Source organism: Colossoma macropomum, unplaced genomic scaffold (assembly GCF_904425465.1).
Source record: "Colossoma macropomum unplaced genomic scaffold, Colossoma_macropomum, whole genome shotgun sequence".
Taxonomy (NCBI): domain Eukaryota; kingdom Metazoa; phylum Chordata; class Actinopteri; order Characiformes; family Serrasalmidae; genus Colossoma; species Colossoma macropomum.
In genome coordinates, this window is record NW_023494809.1 from 17,663,515 (window position 1) to 17,672,706 (window position 9,192).

Sequence of the window (9,192 nt, forward strand, 5' to 3'; positions counted from 1 at the left end):
AGTGTTTTATCACGATCAGAATGTACAGTGTGTCAGGCACACATGGGCATATATCAACTTCAATCTCTTTTTAATGAGAAATTCTGCCCTCTCTAATATGTGCAAATTAACCTCCCCCCCTCAAACTCTGATAACGCCCCCCCATACTCTCTCTCCCTCTCTCTCTCTTTTTTCCCCTGGGGGCAGAACTCCACGATGGACGGACGGAGGGCTAGATTAACCATTAGGCCTTGCTAGCAAGACGTTTTTCAAAACGGAGCCAGCAGCAGTAGCATTCAAACTATTACCCAGCCTGGCAAGCCTCATACCAGCTGCTAGACCAGCCTTTATATCATTACTGCCATTACCATTATTATTATTATCAATTTTACATTCAAGCCATGTTGATTGTAATTTTTGAATTACAGCTAATAAGGAATTTTTAAAAACAGACAGTGGTCGTGTGTCTGGCCCAGTGGTGTGCCTTAATTTAATGGATTTCCTGGTAAGGAATCCATTTGCCTACATTGTGCCCAGCGTGGGGTCTAGCGCACTGCTGTCCACCTCCTCAGCTTTCCCTTCATTTCATCTTCTGCTTTGGGGAAGAACGTGTTATTTCATCTTATCAAAGTGACAAAGTACAGAAGAGATTGCAGGAGTGAATACTGCCTTCACTGAGTGTTCATTGTTGTAGCCATTGCAGTTTGAACTTGTAGAAATAATAGTTTCTTTCTCCAGTGGGTGTGCTTTTCAGAATGGAGAGGCCCAAACGTAATAAAATGAAAAATACCTTGTGATGGTAAGTTTAAAAAATGGGTCTCAGTTCCTTGTGGCTGTCTAAAATTGTACGTAAGAGTTTGAACAGACTTGGTCAGATGACTAATTTAGAGAGTACACTTAAAAATGACAATTTTCAGACATTTTACTGCACTGCTGCACGAAAACCTTGTCTCAGCATTTTTGCAGTTTTAATATTTCTGTATAATTTGAAATCTCCAGTTAACCTTTGTGTTCACATTTATGTACATGTATGTGTGTACATATTTATATACATATATATAAATATATATGCACACAAAATATACATTTTCAGTATTTAGTGTGTCCTCTATTTGCCTTTATCACAGCTTCCATTATTTTCAGGAGACTCGCTTTAATTATTTCAAAGAAATCTGTGCATATATTTTCCCACACCTCCAAAGTTCAGTCTTAAAAGTTGTTTAGCATTTTATGCTTCCCCAAATAATTCCAAACACATTCAGTGATGTTGAAGTCTGGACTCTATGGTGGTCAGCCTGTTGTTCTGAGAACACCAGCCGCTTCTTTGTTTGATGTGTCTATTTCCTTTTCTCAGTGAGAGCTTCTGAACAGCTACACTTCCTTTCAGACTCATAGTGTTGTCTTCTCACAGTGGAAGGATGGCTGTTAGGAGTCCCGTTTTCTCTGTAGCTTCTAATTATTCTGCATTTTTGGAAACTTCTGTTTTTTCACTTATTTTCCTTTGTCTTTCTCCTTTCTTATGCAGGCGGATTATCTTCCTACTAATCTCCCCGTCTCTTGTGAATAACTTCTCAATAGCTTGTACTTTTTGACTCGAAATGTAATAAATGAAGGGTGGTCTCTGACTTTTGCACAGTACTATATTTGTCAGAATGTGCCGTTCTATGCAGTATGCTATATGGTCCCTGTACGTGTGCAGCAGAGAAGTTGCCGTAGTGAGGAGCAGGTTCGCGTGGCATCTTGATCACTATGGAGACACACGAGGCTGTTTCCCTGCCACACACACACACACACTCACTCACTCCACTTGTGAAGTGAAAATGGGTGCCATAGCAACGGCACACACTGTTTACAATATGAAGTCTCACTTCATCACTAGCTGTTGATGGCTTCAATTTGCATCGACATTCTCCTGCTTCTCCTGTACGGAACATACCGGCAGAAAAGATGAAAATCTAACCTACAGTCCTCTTTGTTTTAGATTGAATGGTTATTCTTATATATTCTTATATTTTGGTGCTGTCCACTGATCGTCATACACCAAGGAGCAGCCTACTGCGTTAAGCAACCACCTGAATGACCTGGTAGGCCACCAAAACAGATAAACAGTACTTAAAGCATTCATCTTTGAGAGAGAGGAGAAAATCACTCTTGTTTCAGATCTGAAAAAATCCACAAGTGTTTCTGTCCACCCTTCCACTGTGAGAAGACAACTCAGCACTATGAGTCTGAAAGGATGTGCAGCTGTCAAGAAGCTCTTACTGAGAAAAGGAAACAGACCAAAAAGAAGAAATCAAACCAAGATGCTGCTGATGTTCTCAGAACAATGGACCATCTGTGTAATTTACTGTCTTTTTTTATTTTTTCCTGATGCTTGTACATTATGGCCATTTTGGGTGGAAATTAAATAAGTGAAGGATGGACTGTTGTACAAACTGGGCCTCATTCGCTAATATCCTCCGAAGGTTTTCTTAAATTTGTTCTTGAGAAAGGTCCCAAGAAAAAGTCAATTTCAAATATATGACATTTTCTTAAACCACAGAATTATTCATACCTAATCACACACAGGGGGGAAAAATAAAGCATAACATTAGGTCTGTTCCAAATTTATGGTATGTCTTACACAGTAGTTTTATTTTTCCAGTATGTTAAACTCAGCAACCAGGGGTGTTCAAACTTTTGCATACGATGCTAACTACTTCAAAAGAAAAAGTCTAAAATACTAAAGGTATTAATCCAAACAATAATACACTCATCACACAAGAATATACAAGGACTGTGTTTATCACTGTAAGATCATCCTGTTTTGCTTTGATGGGAACATTTAGCATTTCTAGATTTCCTGTATTACTAGAATGAATAAAATTAAAGAGCATGTTCCATCAGTTAATTGCAATGGTCTATTGACCTGGTGGTCTTAAGGAGTGACCTCTATGTTCTGGGAATAGGCAATTAGGAGAAAAATGCGAACTTCTCCTCCAGATCACCATTAGGCCGTGCAGTTTCTGAGGAAATTGATTTTTTTCCCCTCTTTCCCCGTCCCTCCTCCTCTCAAATTCCATTTGAAGCCCCTCTTCTCCATTCGGATCCACAGGGCCTTCTACATAAAGGGCCGGCAGAGCGGAGAGGCGTTTACTGGGACAGAAAGAAAGAGCAAAGCAAAGCAAAGCCATCTGAAGCACCCTACCTCTATTTCTCATTCTCTGCTTTTTCCTCTTTCAAACTCACTCCTTCACTTTGCTCACTCGTTCATCCTCGGCCTTCCGCTACCTCCCTCTCTCTGGACGTGGTGTTTCCATTTTTCTGGCCAGCACTTTCATCCCCCGCTCTCCAGCACTCTGTGGCTCAGAATTCCAGGCCATGGATCAATAGCTCATTGATTCTCCTATCAATGGACATTACCATAGATCAGGCCTGTGCTTGTACTAGCCTCAGTTCACGTGCCGCCTGTTGCCACGGGGACAAAGATTTCATCACTGCCCAACCTCTGACACGGACAGACGAGCGTGATAGACAAAGAGAGGCGGCTGGAGAGAGGCATGATGGAGAATCGTATGCGCACCCAGGCAGGGGACAGGATCAATAGCTGAAGTGCAAAGGACAGAATCAGACAGAGAAAGGGGGGATTGTTCGATTTCACCGCAGAAGGAAGAGAAAAGTGTGTTTTTTGTCATAATGCTGCTCTAAAAACAGAAGACAGAGGAGCTTATGGGCAAACGCACAGTGACCACACTTTAAAGGATGCTAAATAAATATAAAATACACAAGAGGTCAATCAGCAACATTATAATGGATCATAAGCTCAAAAAACACTGAGATCAGGACATAAATTCTACCAAAAGCAGATGACAACCGGATCATAAACCAGAGAAATGTCTTATATACTAAATGTCTAAAGTCATAAATACTCTTCAATACTGAAGTATTAAAACCTTCAATACTTAAAACATAAATACTCTCAAGCACTGAAGTCTTAATCATTCATTCTAATATATGCTATTGGAAAGGAATTGAATGCAAAAGGTTTTAAATTCTAAATAGACTTAAATACTAAATTCCTAAACCATACATTCTAATGCTGTTTAAAAGGCCTTACATGCAAAAGGTTTTAAATTATGAAAACTCTTAAATGCTAAAGTCTTAAATCATACATTCGAACATAACATATCTCCAAATACAGGAGAGGGCTAAAACCTTTAATTTTAATGTGATTTAATGTGAAAAACCTTTATTTCAAGAAATTTTGGAGCATTTCTATCAGTCCACTCATCATGAAATTTTCACACTGTGTAAAGGACAGCTGCTCAAATGAAGAGGAATCCTGAAAATCTCAAGAAATGGAGATACTTGTTTTTTTTTTTTGCCTGCTACAATATGCTAATGGAAAGGCCTTAAAAGAAAAAGATTACATTATATATTCTAATATATGTTTTTGGAAATGCCTTAAATGCAAAAGGTTTTTTATCAGAAATACTCTTAAACACTACAGTCTTAAATCATGCATAATAACATCTTACTGGAAAGGCCTTAAATGCAAGACTTTAAACCATGTGTGTTAATCAGTATTATCTGAAAAGGTGTTAAATTCTACATTTTAGCATACTGTCACTGATTTTTAGTTCAGTAGTTTATACATAATATGAGTTTAGCAGCAGCTACCCTTTACTCTTTGTGAAAATGTTTTGTTGATTGGACCAATAGAAAGGCTCCAAAATTGTTTGGAATAAAATTGCTTTAAAATCGCTTTACTTTAACACTTAAGAACATTTTTGCCCTCTCCTATAAAATTACCATTTTGGAGAGACTTTTTCAGCGATGATAGGGTTTTGTATAGTAGGATATGGTATCGTATGATACAGAAAGGTGTTAAATATAAAGTCTTCAGTCAAAAAATACTAATATCAGAATCATTTTAATTCGCCAAGTATGTTACACATACAGGGAATTTGTCTTGGTGAGTTCACACATGTATGATGTAACATTTATTTAATATTTAATAAACAAGGGACAAATAAAATAAGAAAACAATAAATAGAATAAAGAATGAGAAAGAATACTGAAATGCCAGTGTGAGGGGAGCATAAAGAAAATGTCTGTACATGTGCAGATGTGAATGTCTATGCAAATGCTGGTCTGAGGAGACATTTAATATGATACAGAAAATATAAACATATATGTAGAAGGCCTTAACTACTAAAAGTCTACTGTTAAAAACAGTCATTTTAGTTCATAAAAACCTTATATATATCAGAAAGGCTTTCAATAATACTTCGATCATCTTAAATCATAAATATCAGCATGTCATCAGAAAGGCCTACATGATAAATGATGCAAATCATAAATACATATGTTAATAGAGAAGTCTTAATACTCAAAGGTCTTGATTCATGAATATGAACATACTACATTATCAAAAAGGTGTTGTTTGCCTTTGGTCATAAATCATATATGCTAACATATGTTATCAGAAAGATCCTAAAGGACGTAAACACTAAAGGTCTTGACAAGGTACAGAAGTACCATCATACATTACTGGAAAGGTGCTAAATACTAAGGTCCAGTTTCATCAGCATGGATTAAGCCTAATCTTGGACTACACTGTAGTGTCAAGGATGTTTCCCCATTAAAAACCCTATGTAGTCTAAGCTGAATCTTAAATCTGGGTCTGGGAAACTGACCTTAAAGGTCATGAATCATAAATACTTACATGTTATCAGAAAGGCCATCAATACTACAGTCTTAAATCATTAACACTAACATATCATATACTGAAGATTTTAAATCAGAAATGACTTAAACACAGACACTCAGGGCTGGTTTCATGAACCTGGATTAAGCCTAATCTTGAACTAAATCATGTCAATGGAGTTTTACCATATATTAAAAGTCTCATTTAGGCTTAGGCTTAATCTGAGGCTGGCAAAAATGCTTAACCCTTTAAATGGCCCGGGCCCACCAGCAGGCCCAAAGTTTTATTACACACTTCTATAAGCTAAGAATAGCTCAACCAGTTTGCATTGAAGTCCCTGTAGTTACTGTAGTTACTGAATAATAAACCCAAGGGATTTAAATAGGTCTTGAGAAGGTAACAGAAATGTCTAAATACTAAAGGCCTTAAATCATAAATACTATCAGAAAAGTGTTAACCAAAATATCTTAAATCATAAATACTGACATACATCAACAAAATGAAAGCCTTAAGATGGAGAGAACAGGTCAGCATAACTGAAAATCATATGGCTTTCAAAAGAGTTTAATCTTTTGAATCTCTCTCTCTCTCTCTCTCTCTCTCTCTCTCTCTCTCACTCTCTCTCTCTCGGCTCTCTCTCTCTCTCTCTCTCTCTCTCTCTCTCTCTCTCTCTTTCTCTTTATCTCCAAAAATGCTCTCTTAACCAGCAAAATCATCTTAAATCTAGTCAATCTTCTGGAATTTTTGTGCTATTTTTTTGCTGAGTTTAAAATAATGGAAAACAAAAAATGTAAAGTGTGCTGTACTTTTGCACAGGCCTGATTTTATGTTTTATTTATTTCTAATGTGTGAAACAGTATTTTTATAGCATCTACGTGTGCAGAAGTGTGTTCTCTGCAGAGGATGTGTTAACTTGTTTTCTTTTAGAAAATTAACAAAAGCATCATTTGACCAGGGGCGCCCAAACTTTTGCACACAACTGCATAAAGTGATTGTATAAAGTGCTTTTATTAAGTGTTTTTACTTGAAACAGGTAAAAGTGTCAAAATTGTCATCTTATTATTTAATTAAATTACAATTCAACAAGTCTAAAAATGTCTTGAATCTTGTCATATTTTTGCAACAATATCATAATGAGAAACAGTAGATATTTTTGACAAGATTTAAGATGCTTTCACTTAATGAGATTTTTTTTTTTGCAGTTTTCTCTGTCTCTGTCTTTCTCTCTCTCTCTCTCTCTCTCTCTCTCTCTCTCACCTGAGGCTGTTTTAGGCAGGTAGTCTTTTGGTTTGAAGCCCAGCAGTATGTAGGGATTAGTGGGGGAGGCTGGATGGGGGGATGGGAGAGGAGAGGAAAAATATTCACCCCTTCACACACATGAAATGAAAACTCCACTGCATCGCCCACACACACTGACAATACTGTAACACAGAACATAAAATGATCACTTCACATATCTGATGCCATAAATCAGTGCGTCTCCTCCACATATTGTATATGGATCATTCTACTGAACTGATTCAGAGCTGAAAACACACTTCAGACTTTTTAACTGACCTCTTGCTTTGAGTGACCCTACACCTTAATTGTGTTTGTTTTATTAAAACAAATAATTGAACATTTCATTTTGTCACAAAACAATCAAAACTCTATGAAACTTTAACAAATGTTTTAGTAGTGACTGTTTTGTAGTTTTAGCTAATTGTGAGTGTAACTCAACAATGCTAGCCGGTACATGACTAGCAAACACAGCTTTAAACAGTTGTACGCACATAAATTCATAATATTTTTCATTAAAACACTAATAAGTTTACTTAATTGTAGAAAATATGTGTTTCAGTAGTGACAGTTCTTAAAGTTACACACTGATTTTCAGAATTTGGGACACATTTACTTCAAAACAAGGGGATCTAACTGCTCACCATGTGGCCATGAGGGACAGGGATGCAGTCTCACTTCCTGCTCTAAAATGCAGGTGTGTGGCTAAAGTTAGGATCCACCTACAGACTAAATTCTGTGTTTTGGTAGTGACATGAAAACATGGGACCGCATTTTGTTTTTTTATTTAAAAATGAAAGTCATGATAAATCTTAATCTTTCAATTTCACTTCATAACCAAAAAGATCTTAACAAAATTTTAAAATTTGCCAAAAAAAAAAAGTATTATTTTTAAAAGTTGACATTGAGGGGTTAGGGTTTGGGACAGACACTTCCCAATAGACAGTACACAATGAATGATGATACATAATTTGGCTCATTACTATCTCTATTAATGCCTTGGGTTTCAATAGATCACAAAATAATCTTTGTAAATATCTAAAACCTGAAAACTTAGTTGCTTCTTCAATAATTTAGCAGTTTGAACTAATCCAGCAGAATGATCTTACAGCTGTCCTGATACAGTCACCAACCATAAACACAGCAGATACATGCCCAAACTTCTTGTCTTCAGGGGACCAAAGAGGAATGTTTGTGGTAGACCAAGAGCCAAAAAAACACCAATAAAGAAATAAAGAGGGTGGGTAGGTTTAAATTGAGTGTTTAATTTTTTTTAATAATTAAAAAAATTGAAAGAAAAATAAGAATTTAATAAGTTATATAAGGGGCTGGGGTTAGGGCAATTTTTTACAAAATATTTTTTTTTTGTAGACCCATATTTTAGAGAGAGAGAGAGAGAGAGAGAGAGAGAGAGAGAGAGAGAGAGAGAGAAAATTTACTAAAATTATTCTACCCTCACTGTTTCTTTGTTTGGGCACCTTTGGTAGCCCAAGTTAACACATCCTCTACAGGGAACACACTTCTGCACATATTTGATGTTTATTTTTTTTCTTCAATATGTTAAACTCAGCACGAAAATGTGTATTTAACTGTGTTCTCTGTAGATGATGAGTTTACATTTTAGTCTAAAAAAATAATCAAAACATGTAACTCTACAAACCTTTGCATACAAATATATATATAAATATATATTTATTTAAAATACATATTTCTGATATTGTAGGAAGTGGTTCCAGAGGAGAAACAGCAGTTTGGGGGTTTTATGTATTATTTAAGTTCTGCTCCTTTGTGTTATATGAGGTTAAGAGGTCAGAGGTCCAAAACTCCTGATGGTGGAGAACAGGGGCATACTAATGTCCAGCTGACCAGACATCAGTGTTAACACTGTGGAACTTGGTCAATTTATAGAATGTGTTTTAAAGAAATAAGCAAGCAAGTAAATAAATAAGTACTCTAAACAAACAAAAATCTCATGTTAATATTTTTTTATATTTATACATAATCAGAAAATATTAGCATGAAATTTTAATACTGAGGCTAAAGGCTAATATTTATAACATTAGACCTTTAGCTTTCAGCTTCACCTTCATTTGAAAAATATTCTACAGACCAGTTTAAGGAAAATCCAGTATTTTTAATGAAATATTTTTCACTATTTTTCAAAGAAAATAACCTTCTGTATTCTGCAGAATTAAATTGTATTATACTTGAATATTACACAAGCACATATTAGATATTCTTACATA